We start from the raw sequence: 16,506 nt of genomic DNA, 5'->3' as shown, positions 1-16,506 counted from the left end.
CACAGCAGTCCCCCCTTCTCCACAGAGGATGTGTTCTAAGACCCTCAGAGAATGCCTGAAACCACAGATAGTACCAAACACTACATATATCATGTTTTTTCCTATACATACCTATGATACAGTTTAATTTCCAATTTAAGCATAGTAAGAGATTAACAACAATAACTAATAAACTAAAACAACTGTAACAAAATACTATAAAAAAAGTTATGTGAATGTGGTCTCTTTCTCTCTCTTTAAATATCTTGTTGCACTGTACTCACCCTTCTCCTTGTGATGATGTAAGATGATACAATGCCTATGTGATGCGATAAAGTGCAGTGAATTATGTAGGCATTGTGACGTAGTGTTAAGCAACTATTGACCTTCTGACAACTGGTCAGGAGGATCATCTGATTCCAGACCATGGTTGATAACAGATAACTGCAGGTAACTGCAGGAAGGAAAGCACAGGTAAGAGGGCACTCCTGTAATTCTAGAACTCACCAAATGGACACCTCATGAAACAGCAACATTGCATCACCTGGAAACCTGTTAGAAAAGCATCTTGGGCCCCATCCCTGACCTACTGAATCAGAATCTGATTTTAACCAGATCCCCAGTTGATTTAAAAGTCACATCAAAGTTAGTAAAGCACCCAACCCTGGTTGCAAACAATGCCAATGCTGTCGTAGCCCACACTGTGAGTAGCAAGTCTTGACCCACAAGGAGAAGGTGGAAGAAACTCAAACATTACCATTGTGAGCAATGTGAGGGCAGGAATCTCAATCAATTCCTTTATCTCAGCACAGAGCACAGGACCTTGGGAACGGACAATGTAGTCTATTGGTTGCAACATCAGGACTTGGATCTGGTTCAATTCTAATGCTACTACTCAGCAGCTATGTGGTATTGTCAAAATACTTAATTTCTTTGTGCTTCAGTCTCTCATCTAGAATAAGGAGACAACCACCTCATAAGAATGAGGGCAAGATAGCATGTTAGTTTTGATAGCATTATAAGTGCTCAATAGACAGCCAAAGAAAAATTAACAGATAATCAATTATTGATTGGTTGATATATTGACCATTTTTGGTGAGAAAAAGAGCTCCAAAATTCCAGTGGTGGAAATTATCTCATTCTGACTCATGATCTAATGAGAAGAATGGCCAAAATCTTGATAACTGGCAGACATTCCAAGCATAAGACTTGTTACAGTATTAATATGTGTCTGTTCAGTGATAAGTGAAAGAAATGTCCAAGGCAAGATGATTGCCAACCTTTTTGGAGTGATGACACCAAACTGATGTTTATGGAATCTCAAGGCTTTCTTGTTCTCCCCCAAACACCTAAGAAGGGCATTTTTTTCATGGCTTATTTTCATTAAATTAAATTTAAATTAATTTACGTGACAATATTTTGACATTTTTACATTACAGAGTGTTGCAAATCTGGATAAGAATCTCTTCCATAATAAACAATACAGATTCAAAGACACACATTTTGGTTTTTGTTAATCCTTAAAATAGCTTTCACATTTTTATCTAGTGCTTTTAAGTTTTCAAAAAACTTTCACTCCTCCTACCTCATTTCTCCCCATAATAACGTGGCAGTTGTTTTTTTTTTCTAAATCTTAGAAAAGTTTGTTATTCCGGTCTGACAGATAAGGAAATGGAAAATCAATTTAGGTGCTCAATGTGACATAGCTGGTTTGTGGCCAAAATGGGACCAGAACTCAAGTTTCCTAATTCCCAGTATTTCTTTAAGCTACTAAAAGCACCACTGCTACCAACTGATTGCCACATATTATACTGGATCCAAGTCAAGCCAGGTCACTTCCTCAACTACACAATATCCTAATTCATCCCCTAACCAAGTGCCCTTTCCCAAACACCATGTTTGAAGTGTCACAAAGGCAACAGCTTCCTAAACATATGTGAAAAACATCTTTATTTTGTTAAAGTAGCTTTTCAGTTCTAGAAGGTAGAAGTCAAATTTGGAGGTGTGACTTAATTTTTTTTTTAATTTGGAATTTTTCAAATTAAAGTGGAATGCACTTTCTTTTTATTTCCCTAGTTCATTCCTTCCCTAAACATTACATTTGCCTATAGATATCTTAACTCAAGTTTCCTTAAAAAAATGTTCTAAGCTATAAAAGGCAGTTTTAAAGTATTACTCTGCATTTCTATTTAAAATGCCAAATTTGATTAAGGATCTTGACACTTGGGTTTTGGAAATGAGCACAAATCTTAGACAAACAAATGGTAAAGCAGTGAGATCTTATTAATAATATTAATGTTTAAATCCTCAAAAATCCCCATAAAGTCTACCAGGCAAATGTTTTTTGTTTGCTTGTTTGTTTGTTTGTTTGTTTTGTTGTTGTTGTTGTTTTTTAAATCACTGTAAAGTTTCCAATCTGGCTATTAAACTTTAGAATTAATACTGTGAAATGTTTTCCCAAAGTTAGTATACATTTTTAAAGTATTGCTAGAAGTTCTGGGTAGTCTCAAAGGTTATATCACTCATGACAGAACAATCCTAGAATCATTAAAGAAAAACTGACAACTCTAAACCGACAAGTGGAAGAAATCCCAAAGTTGCACTGACAATTCAGATCTACTTCCTTTCATGTCCAGATTCACTTAATATCTCATTTGATTTTCAAACCTTCCCTCAGAAGCAACTGGAACAAAACCATGAGCAAGCTCAATCTCCATTTGGGCATGTAACCCTTTTACAAACACAATTACAGCCAAACACCACTGTAACCTGATTTGCATTTGCACTAACTAAGTTACAAAGCACACTGAGAATGCCTGCTATGCATACTACAGACTTATTAGGAGGATATATTGCAGGGCTTCTGTGAACACTAATTAAAAAGGTTTTATCTTTCCCCTCTGGTCTACTGAAATTGTTCAAATGCCTCGCCTGCTACAACTTTGTTCAAAAACAGTTTTCAAACATGTGATCAGAGCTAGGCAACTATTTCAGGTGGCATGATTCTGTTTCCACAGTGGACAAGGCCGGAGAGACAAAGTTTCAGTCTAAACTTTGAGCTTCCTTTCCTTTGTTATTTTGTGTTGCAACCTTAGCATTATCCAACTGTGGACTTTTATCTGTGAATATCTAAATCCTGTCTTGTGGAAAACTAATTACTGAACCACTGAGAGCTTCATAATGTCCTGCATTTAAGTCCTGAGCATCATACATAATGCATAGGCAGCAGTCTCTGCACTCTGATTACAGAACACTGTCATTAAGTGAGCAAATTAAAGATGTGAATAATTCACTGGCTGAGCTTATTGTCAGTGCTGCATTGTGAAATTAGAATTTCTAATAAGTACTGCAATTTTTTTAACCCAATTAACACAGAGAACATCTTGAGACTGATTAGTACAATAAAAATTATTACCTTATTCTTTTGCTTCACAACAGCCAAATTAAATACTGTACTTAATTATGCAGCATTCATTCCTCCTCTGCTAAAAAAAAAAAAAACCCTATCATTTTAATAAGACTTCCAATATTTGTATGTGAGCTAAAAATACAGCACATGCATCTGTAGCTCACTGTCTTTTTACAAAGTTTTTTTTAAGAGTCTCAACACCAGTATTATCACTAGTGGTGGATTATGATGACACTAGTCTATTCTTAAACCAGATATTTTACCTGAAAAACAAACAGCACACACAGAATTGACAAAGTAACTATCTCCCCAAATTGAGTTGAATATATTATACCTCTGCTTTTTCTTGGCTCTTTAGATGCAGATTAACACAGATTTGCCCCCACTATACTGTTTGTGATTGAGGCTGAAACATATTTAAGAAAATTAATTGTTTAGGAAAAAAAGCAAGTATCTGTAACAGTGGGTCTTACCTCAGATGCTCATTTAGCAGACAGTGATCTGTCTCACTCCTGCCAGGCAAGTGGGAAAGTCCAGTTTATGCTCGGCATGATGATCCTACGCAGAGAGTGTCTGCTGCCATGTTAAATAAAGAAAATGATCATTTAAACCGGGGCTTTTGTCTCCCAATACTTCCTCCTGCTGCCCCTTTCGAATCAAAGCCCAGAGAGGCAGGCACATCTGGCGGCAGTCCCTGCCCCTGACCGCAGCTGCCTCTGGAGAGCTCCCCCCTTCCTTTCCAGCTCCTCTGCATCCCCTTCCTGGGCAACTTCAGCCCCCTAAAATGGGGAAAGAAACGATGACATTGCAGGCAGAATATGAGATTGTTTGTTCAGCCTCTGCAGCCACCTCCTTCCTGTCTAGATATTTTACAGAAAGGGAATGAGAAGGGGGAAACAGCGAAGGTGCTCTGAAAATCAGTCAGACACAATGCAATAGGGAGATGGAGAGGAGGGAAAGGAGAATGAGAGAGCGAGAGTGTGTGTGTAAGGGGGGTGGCTGTCAGTGCAGATAAATCTGCATATGGAAATTAGGGTTATCCTGGGTACAGTTTTATTTAACTATGATCTACTGTTTTTTTAATTAGACCAGAATTTTAGCAAAGGAAAGGAAGAAAAGGAGTCTTGAAACCAGAAAGAGCAACTTCTGATTCAATAGACTTAAAATTTCATAGCATCTGCAAATAGCAGATCCAGAAGTTGTAGGAAAGAGAAAGGAACAAAAAAACCAAGGCATTTTTCCCCTCTGGTTTTGTTTGATAAACAAGAAGACCTCCTGCCTCTCTGAAAACAAAACAAAACAAACAACAACAACAACAACAACAAAAAAAGGAAATTTGGATGAGAATGTGAAGAATTTGAAAGGAAGAAAAAAAGAAAAAATACCTTTCATGGTCTGTGTAAAATCTGTCCTTAAGTAATAGAAGAATCATATGGGACAAAGGAATAATTAAATGTAGATAATTGGCATTATTTGTGGAAACCAGTAGCAATACATTCTGCATCTTGTGAGGCATGTTTTGCTTTCCTTAGAGAACACCTTTTACAACTCTAACCCAAGGCAAAATACTACTGGCTATAATCAGTCTACAATGTCACTAACACCAGCCAACTACTCCCTCTGGGATAGCTGAGGGTAAAACAACGAGGCCAAGTGACCAAAAACTACAGGAGGTTAGCTGGTGTGCCCAGCAGTGAGCTCTCCACCAGAGGTGCGGGTAGGATAGCAATTGGACCAGAAGGAAGGAAGAGTTAATTCTGTAATCTGTCAGTGAGGAATTTTGTGGAATCAACTAATGTTCACCCCCTCATCAAACAGTTCTCAAACACCTATAACATGGCAAGCATTGTAGACAAACACTGCATGGTTCCTCCTCTCAAGAACTCAGAACTGAATGGGGGAAAATTAAAAAGGAGGTGGTACTGCAGTTTTATGAACAAAGGTGTGGTTAACATAGTCTTGATGTGAGTAGCGGGAGCAGATGTCAGTACCCTCAGAGCCCTGCATCCGCAGAGCTCATGGGGTCCTCCAAGACCATCTCAGGCACTCTAAGCAAGTTACTCTGTCTCTTTCAACTTTGGCTTCTTCATCTGTAAAATACCTGATTTTTAAGTTTAAGATTATATGATAAAAATAAAACATTACGTTTTGTCTACCTCACGATAATTGCTCAAAAAATAGCAAATCAATTCTCAGTTCAGCTGCCACCTCTTCTGTGAATCTTTCCTCCACATCTGTAAACAGGCTCAGAAGCTTCTTCTGCAATGCTCCCACTGTTCTCCCTTATATTATATCATTGTACTTTTCAGCAGGACTGTTGCTATGCTAGTGGATCTCAACCAGGGGCCATTTTGCCCCCTAGGGGACATTTAACAATGTCTGGATACATTACTAATTTCCACAACTGGAGAAAGAGGGTTGCTATTGGCATCTAATACGCAGAGAGGCTAGGGATGCTGTTAAGCTAGAATACACAGGACAGCTCCCCACAATAAAGAATTATCTGACGTCAATAGTATAACAATTAGCACAACTAAGGAACCAGGGATCCTTAGACAAAAGGCTGATTCTAGGTCCAGGGCAGGAAAAAGACTAGGTGAACCTGTAGCACCTTATAGTGCCAGAAAGAAGTGTTCAAAAACAAAGAACACGTTTATGGGGGTATGTTACAGGGATACAGGAACCATCTGAAAGAGCTCCCAATAACTAAAGTTGTAACTTTTTGAGCAACAAATACATAAAGCTGTTTGGGGTATAACCCAAAGTATAACATAAATATATATGAGTCCATACTGAAATAAAAAGTTATTGAAAAATAAATAGCTGGAGAAGAGGCAAACCTTTCTTGCTGAAGAATTCCAAATAATTTATGTGGATAATCCTTCCTGAAGGATATGGAGCATAACTCTTCACTCCTTAAGTGCGAGCTGCACATAGTAACTTACATAGTGGGGGTGTTGATATTATTATCAACAGTGATAAGTCATGTTAATCATGTATATGCCCTAACCCCAAATTATGATTTTAAAAAAATCAGACAAATTCCAGTAGAGGGATATTCAACAAAACATCTGACCAAGACTCCTCAAAGCTATCAAGGATATCAAAAATAGGTAAAGTCTGAGAAACTGTCATAGCCAAGAGGAACTAGGAACAATAGGAACACTGTATGTAATGTGGTATCATGGATGGGATCCTTGAACAAAAAAAGGACTTTAGGTAAAAACTAAAAAAAAAAAATGAATAGAATATGAACTCTAATTACTAATGGATTCATTAATGGTTTTATTAATTGTAGTAAATGTACCATCTTGATGTAAGATGTTAATATTATGGGAAACTAGGTGTGGAGTAAATGGGAACTCTTGGTGCCATCTTTGCAATGTTTCTATAAATCCAAAACTGTTCTAAAAAATAAAATGTATTTCCTTTTAAAAAAGTCAGTGGGTGCCTGAGTGGCTCAATTGGTTAAGCTTTCGACCTCAGCTCAGGTCATGATCTCCTGGTTCGTGAGTTCGAGCCCCGGGTTGGGCTCTGTGCTGACCACTGAGAGCCTGGAGCCTGCCTGGAATTCTGTCTCCCTCTCTCTCTGCCCCTTCCTCCCCCCTCAAAAATAAATAAACATTTTAAAAAATTTTAATAAATAAAATAAAATTTTAAAAGTCAATAATGCCAAGGTTAAAAAGAAAAACCCTGCCCTATGCTATATTATAAGCTCATAAAGGCAGGGGTTTTGTGGCTTTATGGTATATGTTTATATGCTCATGGCAGTAGCTCATCCTCAAAAATAACCACCAATGAACCATGCTTTTAGAATTCATTCTCTTGAGTATTCCCCTCCCATTGAATCTTGGCTGGCCCTATGGCTGGTTTTTGACTACTAGAGTGCAGCAGAAGTGATGACTGCTGAGGGTACATCTTAACAAGCCTTATAGTTTCCACCTGGGTCTCTTGCAATACTTATTCTGGGGCAAGCGGCCATTGGGTAAGAAGTGTGAACACACTGAGATCTCTACACTATTAAAAAGCTGGAGCTACAAAATACAGAAACTGAAAGAAAGTGACAGAGACAGAGACAAAGCAAAAAGAAGAGGGTGTCCAGCCAGCCTCAAGCTACTCCATCCACTCCAGTTGAGGCATCCAAACATGTGAGTGAGGAAACCACATTTGTCATCCAGATCATTCAAGCCTACAGATGACTATAACCCCAGCCTCCTTTGGCCCACAACAGTATTAGAGAAACTAAACTGGAGCTAATGAAATGAGCCCAATTTACCCACAAAATCATAGAAAGCCATAATAAATCACTGGCTTAAGATGTTAGGTTTAGTGGTGATTTGTAATGGAAAAACAAATTAGTGCCTTTTATTTAGTAGATATTCTAGAAAAACAAGAAAGGAGCTTCTGTATTGGGGGGGGGGAATGAAATATCTTTTAACATTTTATATCATTTCCATTAAAAAAATGTATCAGTTGGTAAATTCAATAAGATAATGGGTTTTTGCACTCAGGTATAATAAAGGTAAAAGAAGAAATGTGGTTAATATATAACACAGTAAGGCCAAGCTGGGGTGAAGAGAGGAAAGAGAAAAGGTGAAAAGGATTAGTCATGGCTTATTTTGGAGATATATTTTTAAAAACGCATTTTCTACTTTAATATGTTCATAATGATTTTAAAATTTATTCAGTGTCAGGCACCTTTACATGTTGTATTAGCCTCACAAAATTATATGAGGTGAATGCTACTTTAACCCCAATTTTACAGATGCCGAAATAGTGTCTCCAAGTTGTTAAGTTCCTTGCCCACAGTCACCCACTAGTATATGTGACCAGGATTTGTACCTTGGGTGACCAACTCCAGAGTCCATAGTCTTAGCACCGTTTAGTAGAGAAGATGAACATAAATAAAATAATAACACAAATAAGTATAAATACAAACTGTTGTAAGTTCCATAAAGCGAAGTGAAGGATGCTATAATCATAAAATAGACACCTGATCCAGTCTGGGAGCTTGGGAAGGCGGTTAAGAGATTGTGGTTAGGGAGTCACCTGGGTTAGCAGGGCCAGGTGTGGGTAGATAAGTGGCCCATGAACCAAAGAAAGGCAGAGATCAAAACAAGTGTATGATTAGCTGTTGGTCAAGTGTTTTTTCCAAGGACTTTGCTTTGTAAGGCCCTCACAGATGATTTCTCTGGGAGTCACCAGTTTGGCACTGATGGAGTGTCATAGTCTGAAGGAGTGAGTAGGGCGGCACTAGAAGAGAAGAAAAAGAGAACTAACCTATTTATGCTACCATTTAAAAAAACTCCTCAAAATCATTCAGGCTTGGGATCTCCATATCACCTCCTCCATCCCTCTTGATCCACCCCTCTTTCCTCTGAAAATGCTCTTAGTCACCAATGAGCCAAATCTGCTGACCAATTCTTTCAGGCCATCAGTAGTATTTGACAGAGCTGACCATCCTCCTTAAAACACTTTCTACATCTGGCTTCCCAAATACTACACTGTACTGGTTTTTCTCCTACTCCACTGGCTATTCTATTCCTCTGTATTCTTTACTGGAGCTTTCTCTCATCCCTGAGCTCTAGATGATGAAATGCTGCAGTATTTAGCCCTTGAACTTATTCCCTATCTATACTCTTTCCCTAAATGATCTCAACTAGTATCATGGCTCCAAACATGCTCCATAGGCTAATAACTCTTAAATGTAGATCTCTACTTATACCTGACTTCCTGAACTGAAGACTGTTATATCCAACTGCCTGCTAAATATATCCATTTAGATACCTAGGTGAACAGATTCTGGAACTAAACTCCCCAGGTTCAGATCCTAACTTTGCATTATACTAGTTGGGCAGGGGATATATAACTTCTGTGTGCATCAGTTTCCTGATATTATTAATCAATAATATTATTAATCTATCTCACAGAGATGTGAATGAACTAATATATTTAAAGTATGTCTTATAACGGTGTTTGGTATCTTCCAAATGGCATATTGTTAGCTACCGATAGGCATCCTAAAATAGAGCTCATCTTGTTTGTGACTCTTCATCTTACTTAATGGCATCTCCAGTCACCCAGCTGTTAAGCCAAAAACTTAAGCAAAACATGAAACTCTTATTCCACACAACTCAAAACTGTTCCATCCACTAATCCTGTCAGCCCCACCTTCAAATACATCTTGACTACATCTCACCACTTCCACTTGAGTCTAAGCAACTAAATTCTCTCACCTGGAGAATTCTAAGAGCCTACTATCAGTCTCCCCACTTGCAAACTTGCTGCACAGAAGTTTGTTCTCCCCACTATATTTGGAGGGATTTGGTAAGACTTGGGTTGTTTTGCTCCTCTGCTCAAAACCATCCAATGGTTTCCTATAACACTCACAGTAAAACCCAAAGTTCTTACAACCAACAGGATTTAGCCCTCCCTGTTACACACCTCCTCCTAGTCTCATCATTTACCACTCTCTCCCTTTCTTACTTCTTATGGGAAATCTTGTTCTTGCTCAAACATGCCTAACGTGCTTCCCAGAGATCAACCTGGCTTGCTCCTTCACTTCACTCAGATCTCAGTGACATGTATGCCACTTATCAGTGAGGCTTCTCTGGGCCTTCCTATATAAAATAGCATACTTGCCCAGGCATTCTCTAACTTCTGACCCCGGTTTATGTTTTTAATAGCCCTCACGCATTGTGTGTGTTTGTCATTGCCAGACCTACCCTCCACTAGAAGCACCAAGTGAATAGACCTCACATTATTCACTGCTCTATCTCCAGCACTTATAACAATACTTGGTATTCAGTGGCTGCTCAAAAACTATTTGTTGAACAAACAAATGTAGCTAATTTTTTTCTGAGCAGACTGTTAATTCCAAAATTCTTGGGATATTATTTTTTCCTAATCGGTACACATGCTCCCATCCCTCCCCATCTTTACTATAGTATTTTTTCCATGCTATCCCCCCATTAAAGATAAAATCGGGTGTTAGTATACTGGATTTTGCCTTCCTAGAACTGTTTCATATATGTACAGTCTCAATCATCTCTTTCTTTTCAAAATTATAAGCAAGGTGTGCCTGGGTGGCTCAGTCGGCTAAGTGTCTGACTCTTGATTTCAGCTCAGGTCATGATCTCATGGTTCATGGGATTAAGCTGAGCATGGAACCTGCTTGATATTCTTTCTCTCCCTTTCTCTCTCTGCCCCTCCCTCGCTCTTTCTGTCTCTAAAAATTAAATATATATATATATACATATATATATATATATATATAAAGAAATGTTTTAAAAAAGTAATAAGCAAATCTTTTCAAAATGACTAAATCACATTTTCCCATGATGCTGTTGGTTTTCTATGTAGAGAGAGAAGTCTAATGTCTTAGTTAATTAAGACAGTTTAAGGAAAATTGGATAATTGTAATCACTGCATCCCTGAATAAAAGGGGAAGAATACTGACACACTACAAAAGGTATCAGAACTAGAAAATTAAAAAGCCTTTAGGAGTAACTCAGCATTTCTCTCAGTTTATTCGTTCATTTATTCTCAGTCTCATTCTCATGATGCTTAATTAATTCTCTTCCTCTTATCTGGCCACATGGTCTTTCATTTGTACCTTTCCATGCTCCTTTCTCTCCTCTCTGCTGTATCACTTTCTCTACTTACTTCTGCATGTTGTAGAAGGTGGTTGTGCCACAACAGTTCCTGAATCAGAATAACCTCAGATCAAATGCACAGGGCAGAAGAAGCTAGCCCTTTTCAGTCCCCACTACAAATCCTCAGGAAAGAGAATCCTTTAGCTGGCCAGGGAGGTAGGGTCTTTTACCAAACTTTGGGGCCAGTGACCTGGCCTCTGGGAAGAAAAGGAGAGGGACGGAAGTAGGGGGAGTTGAGATTCTTTAAGAAAGAAGGTTGTGATGAGTCGAACAGACAAACACCAAAGGTTTCTACTGCAGTTAGAAATCAGATATAAGGGGCGCCTGAGTGGCTCAGTCGGTTGAGAGTCTGACTTCAGCTCAGGTCATGATATCAGTTCATGGGTTTGAGCCCCGTGTCAGGCTCCATGCTGACCGCTCAGAGTCTGGAGCCTGCTTTGGATTCTGTGTCTCCCTCTCTCTCTGCCCCTTCCCCAATTCAGGCTCTATGTCTCTCTCTCAAATTTAAATAAACATTAAAAAATTTTTAAAGAAATCAAATGTAAATAATGGGATATCTGTGGAGTCTAACACTGACTAGAAGTTTTAGGGTCAGGAAGATTATTCTTCTCTCCTTAGTTTGGCCTAGTCATTTCTAATACTCAAAAAATGCAAACATGTATAGGGTTAAACAATAACAAACTGCCTTCCATCATCTCATTTTCCAAACGTTAACTAGTAACTATTGCAGTGTGTGATCTCTGTGTAATCTTGCACGCATAACTTTTGTTGTAATACACAAATGAGTTCATCCTCCCATGAAGCTATAACTTAAAATATGTATTAAACAAAAAAGTAACAGCAAGGTGGCATTATCTCTACTTAATTAACGAAGAGACAGAATTTAAATAACAGGTTATTTCCTATCACAGCAGGGTCTCTGCATCCTTCTATCAACTGTGAAAATTATGTTTAATAGGTTCAGCTATGTCCAGTGCTGGCCAAAGTAGAGTAAGTCCACCTGAACCCATTTTACCCACTATGTGCAGTTAAAAGCTCTGGACAAAAACAAACAAACAAACAAAAAAATACCTCAGGATTCTGAAACATAAAGAATACCAGGTATATTGGGGATGAAAGCCAAAATTTAAAGGTCAGTGTAGTGATGATGAGATTCCTGTTGTTTTTCCTTTATCTCCAAGCTTTGACCCAAGGGCGGACTGAATTGGGAAACTCCATTGTGAGCACGCACAGCAAAATTTCAAGAAAACCTATCTTTCTTGCAAAAGATCAGCAGAGGCCCCTTCTCAGCCTTCCCCAAGTCCAGCTTCCCCTTCCCCAAGTCCAGCTATAATCACAGAGCTGTATTGTTATGGTGGAGGTAAGGTGAGCACCTAAAACTTTAAGTAAAACTTCCCATCTTAGAAGAACTAAGAAAAAATGCCTTTGTTGTGCAAAGAGTGTGTCAGGGAGAGGAATGTCTCTCCTTTTTTCCCCCCCTCTTTCCTTCCATTGCTTTTTCCACAGAGGAGCCTCATCACATGGAACTACATGGCAGTTCAAGACGACCCCATCTGAAAGAACTCTGTATTACATTCTATCCAGAAGAACCAGAAAAAGAGTCTCTTGGAGCCAGACTATGGAGAAATCCTGGTGAGGACAGAGCTGGGGGAGGTCATTTACTGCTGTGTACGAATCAATACAAGTCTCAGACTCACCTCTAAATTGTACATATGTGAAACATAACCAAAGAAGTGAATCAAAGGTTTTAAAAACTGAACATGTGTATAACCCACTGCCAAGCCTCAACTAACCTGGGTGGCATATGCAAAGGGCAGACCCCAAACAGCATAACAAATGCTTTGAAAAATGAACAGACATTCACCCACAAAACTCAACAGTTTGAACCTAACTAAACCATTGCTTCTCAAACACACACACACACACACACACACACACACACACACACACAAAGTGATTCCCCTTAAAACAAAACAAAACAGTATCTGAAATATTTTAGCAGAATTCCAAAATCGTATAAAAATGAAATTGTAAAGGATATAATCCAAAATTACTAAACATGTAAAGAACCAGCAAATCTGACCAAATTTCAAGGAAAAATATAATCAACAGATTCTACAATGATCAGATATTAAAATTACCAGACAAGACATTAAAGCAGCTATTTCAGCCATGCCTAAGACATGTTGTAGGTTTGGTTTTAGACCTCTGCAATAAAGAAAATATTGCAATAAAGTGAGTCAGATGAATTTTTAGGCTTCCCAGTGCATATCAAACTTTAAACAATGCTAACCACCATCTAAGCTTTTAGTAAATTATAATCTTGCTGGTGGAGGGTCTTGCCTCCATGTTGATGGCTGCTGACTGATCATGGTTGCTGAAGATTGGGGTGGCTGTGGCAATTTCTTAAAATAGACAACAATACAGTTTGCTTCATTGGTTAACTCTTTCTTTCACAAATGATTTCTCTGTAGTATGTGACTCTGTTTGACAGCATTTTACCAACAGAAGAACTTTTTTTTCAAAAAGTTTAATCCTCTCAAACCCTGTCACTGTTTTATCCAATAAGCTTATGTAATATTCTAAATCTTTTGTTGTCATTTCAACCATCTTCATAGCATCTTCACCAGGAGTAAATTTCATCTCAAGAAACTACTGTCTTTGTTCATCCATAAGAAGCAATTCCTTATCCATTCAAGTTTGATCATGAGATTGCAGCAATTCAGTCACATCTTCAGGTTTCACTTCCAATTTTAGTTCACTTGCTATTTCCACCACATCTGCAGTTATTTCCTTCACTGAAGTCTTGGGCCCCTCAAAGTCATCCATGAGAGTTGGAATCAACTTCTTACAAACTCCTGTTGTTGTTGATATTTTGATCTCTTCCCATGAATCGTGAATGTTCTTAATGGCATCTAGAATGGTGAATCCCTTCCAGAAGATTTTCAATTTACTTTCCCCAGATCCATCAGAGGAATCAGTATCTATGGCAGCTAGAGCCTTACAAAACATATTTCTTAAATAATAAGCAACTTGAAAGTCAAAATTACTACTTGATCCATGGGTTGCAGAGTTGATATAGATGTTGCGTTAGCAGGCATAAAAGTAACATTAATCTCACTATACTATACATCTCTATCAGAGCTCTTGGGTGACCAGGTGCATTGTCAATGATATATTTTGCAAGGAATCTTTTTTTTCTGAGCATTAAGTGTCATCGGTAGGTTTAAAATATTCAGTAAACCACATTGTAAATAGATGGGCTGTCATTCAGGCTTTGTTTTTCCATTATAAAGCACAAGCAAAATAGATGTTGCATAATTCTCAAAGGCCCTAGGATTTTCAGAATGGCAAATGAACACTGGCTTCAACTTAAAGTCATCAGCTTAATGCATCAGCTGTATTAACCCCTAGTAAGAGTCAACTTGTCGTTTGAAACTTTGAAACCAAGTGGTAATTTATCCTTCTAGCTGTAAAAGTCCTAGATGGCATCTTCTTCCAATAGAAGGCTGTTTCACCTACATTGAAAATCTGTTGTTTTGTATGGTCACCTTCATTAATTATCTTAACAAGATCTTCTAGATAACTTACTGCAACTTCTACATCAGCTTTTGCTGTTTCCCTTTACACGCTGATGTTATAGAGAGGACTTCTTTCCTTAAACCTCATGAACGAATCTCTGCTAGCTTCAAACTTTTCTTCTACAGCTTCCTCGCCTGTCTCAGGCTTCAAATAAGTAAAGAGAATTAGGGAATTGTTCTGGATTAGGCTTCTGTTTAAGGAAATGTTATACCTGATTTGATCTTCCATGTAGACCACTGAAACTTTTTCCAAATCAACAATAAAGTTATTTGCTTCCAAATCATTCATGTGTTGTTCACTGGAGTAACACTTTTAATTTCCTTCAAGACCTTTTTCTTTGTATGCACAACTTGGTTAACTGTTTGGTACAAGGGGCCTAGCTTTTGGCCAATCCTAGCTTTTGGCATGCCTTCCTCACTAAGCTTAATATTTTCTAGCTTTTGATATAAAGTGATAGCTGTGCAACTCTTCCTTTTACTTGAACACTTAGAAGCCATTGTAGGATTATTAATTGACCTAATTTCAATATTGCTGTGTCTCAGGGAATAGGGAGGCATGACAAGAGGAAGAGAGACAGGGAATGGCCAGTTGGAGCAGTCAGAACACACACAACATTTATTAAGTTCACGGTCTTATCTGGGTGTGGTTTGTGATGTCCCCAAAAAATTATAACAGTGACATCAAAAATCACTAATCATAGATCGCCATAACAAACATAACGATAATGAAAAAATTGGAGATATTACAAGAATTACTAAAATGTGACACAGAGACACAAAGTGAGTAAATGCTGTTGGAAAAAAAATGGCACTGAGAGATTTGCTCAATGCAGGGTTGCCACAAACCTTCAATTTGTAAAAAACGTAGTACCTATGAAGTGAGGTAAAACACAATATGCCTGTATAACCACCCAAGAGGTAAAAGTGAACACTCTTGAAATACATGGAATGATGTAAGTTCTCTGTAGAAAACTACAAAATGAAAAAAGAATCAAATAGAAATTTTAGAACCAAAAAATACAATATCTGAAATAAGTTCATAAAATGAGTACAAAAGTAGAATGGGAAAAAAAATCAAAGAACCTGAAGTTTAATCAATAAAAACTGTACAATATGAATAACAGAAGGAGATTAAAAAGATTAGCAGAGTCTTATATACCTATAAGACAATATCAAAAGCACCAATATTCATGTAACTGAATTTCCTCAAAAAAAAAGAAAGAGATTAATGCAGAAATACACACACACACACACACACACACACACACACACACACACACATATCTAAAAGAATAATGGCTAAAACTGTCCCAAATCTTGAGAAAGACAGATATTTTCAGAATCCAGAAGGCCAGTAAACCTCAAGGAGGATAAAGTTAAAGGAAATTTGTCCACACACAACATAATAAACCTTCTGGAAGCCAAAGAGAAAGAATAAAGTCTTAAACCACAGGAGAAGATGGACATACTATACATAAGTGAACAATTATTCAAATGACTACAGATTTCTTGTCAGAAAACATCAAAGCCAGAAGACAATAGATCATGAACCTTAAAATTCTGACAGAAAAGAACTGTCAAGCCAGAGTAATATATCATCTAAAAATACCCTTCAGGAATGAAGGTGAATAAAGACATGATCAGTGTCACAGACTAGGAGGCTGGAGTTCTCTCTTGTCTGGCAAAAGAGTGGACGTAATATTGAATTCAAGACCCCTGAGATCAGGAACACGACAGGGATGCCCACTCTCACTGCTGTTGTTTAACATAGTATTGGAACTGCTAGCATCAGCAATCAGACAACAAAAGGAAATCAAAGGCATAAAAATAGGCAAAGATGAAGTCAAGCTTTCACTTTTTGCAGATGACACAATATTATATA

The 16,506-nt window shown here is 37.9% G+C and overlaps 1 protein-coding gene across 5 annotated transcripts in view; it reads left to right on the top strand.

Moving 5' to 3' along the window:
* Window positions 1–369: 369 nt before the first annotated feature.
* The window catches only part of MMS22L (MMS22 like, DNA repair protein), a 158,116-nt gene continuing 141,979 nt past the window's right edge, over window positions 370–16,506 (top strand). For 2 of the 5 annotated variants that reach the window (XM_042986842.1, XM_042986841.1), the window contains exons 1-2: window positions 370–453; window positions 12,550–12,675. The gene's annotated coding sequence lies outside the window, so the exon portion shown is untranslated. Of the gene's footprint in view, window positions 454–12,224; window positions 12,409–12,549; window positions 12,676–16,506 lie in introns of all 5 variants that reach the window. The other 3 variants (XM_042986843.1, XM_042986844.1, XM_042986845.1) reach the window with 3 other exon arrangements.

This window comes from Panthera tigris, chromosome B2, assembly GCF_018350195.1.
Source record: "Panthera tigris isolate Pti1 chromosome B2, P.tigris_Pti1_mat1.1, whole genome shotgun sequence".
In the NCBI taxonomy this organism is placed as follows: Eukaryota; Metazoa; Chordata; class Mammalia; order Carnivora; family Felidae; genus Panthera; species Panthera tigris.
Note: the sequence above shows the minus strand (reverse complement) of the source record. Positions and strands in the feature narration are given on the sequence as shown.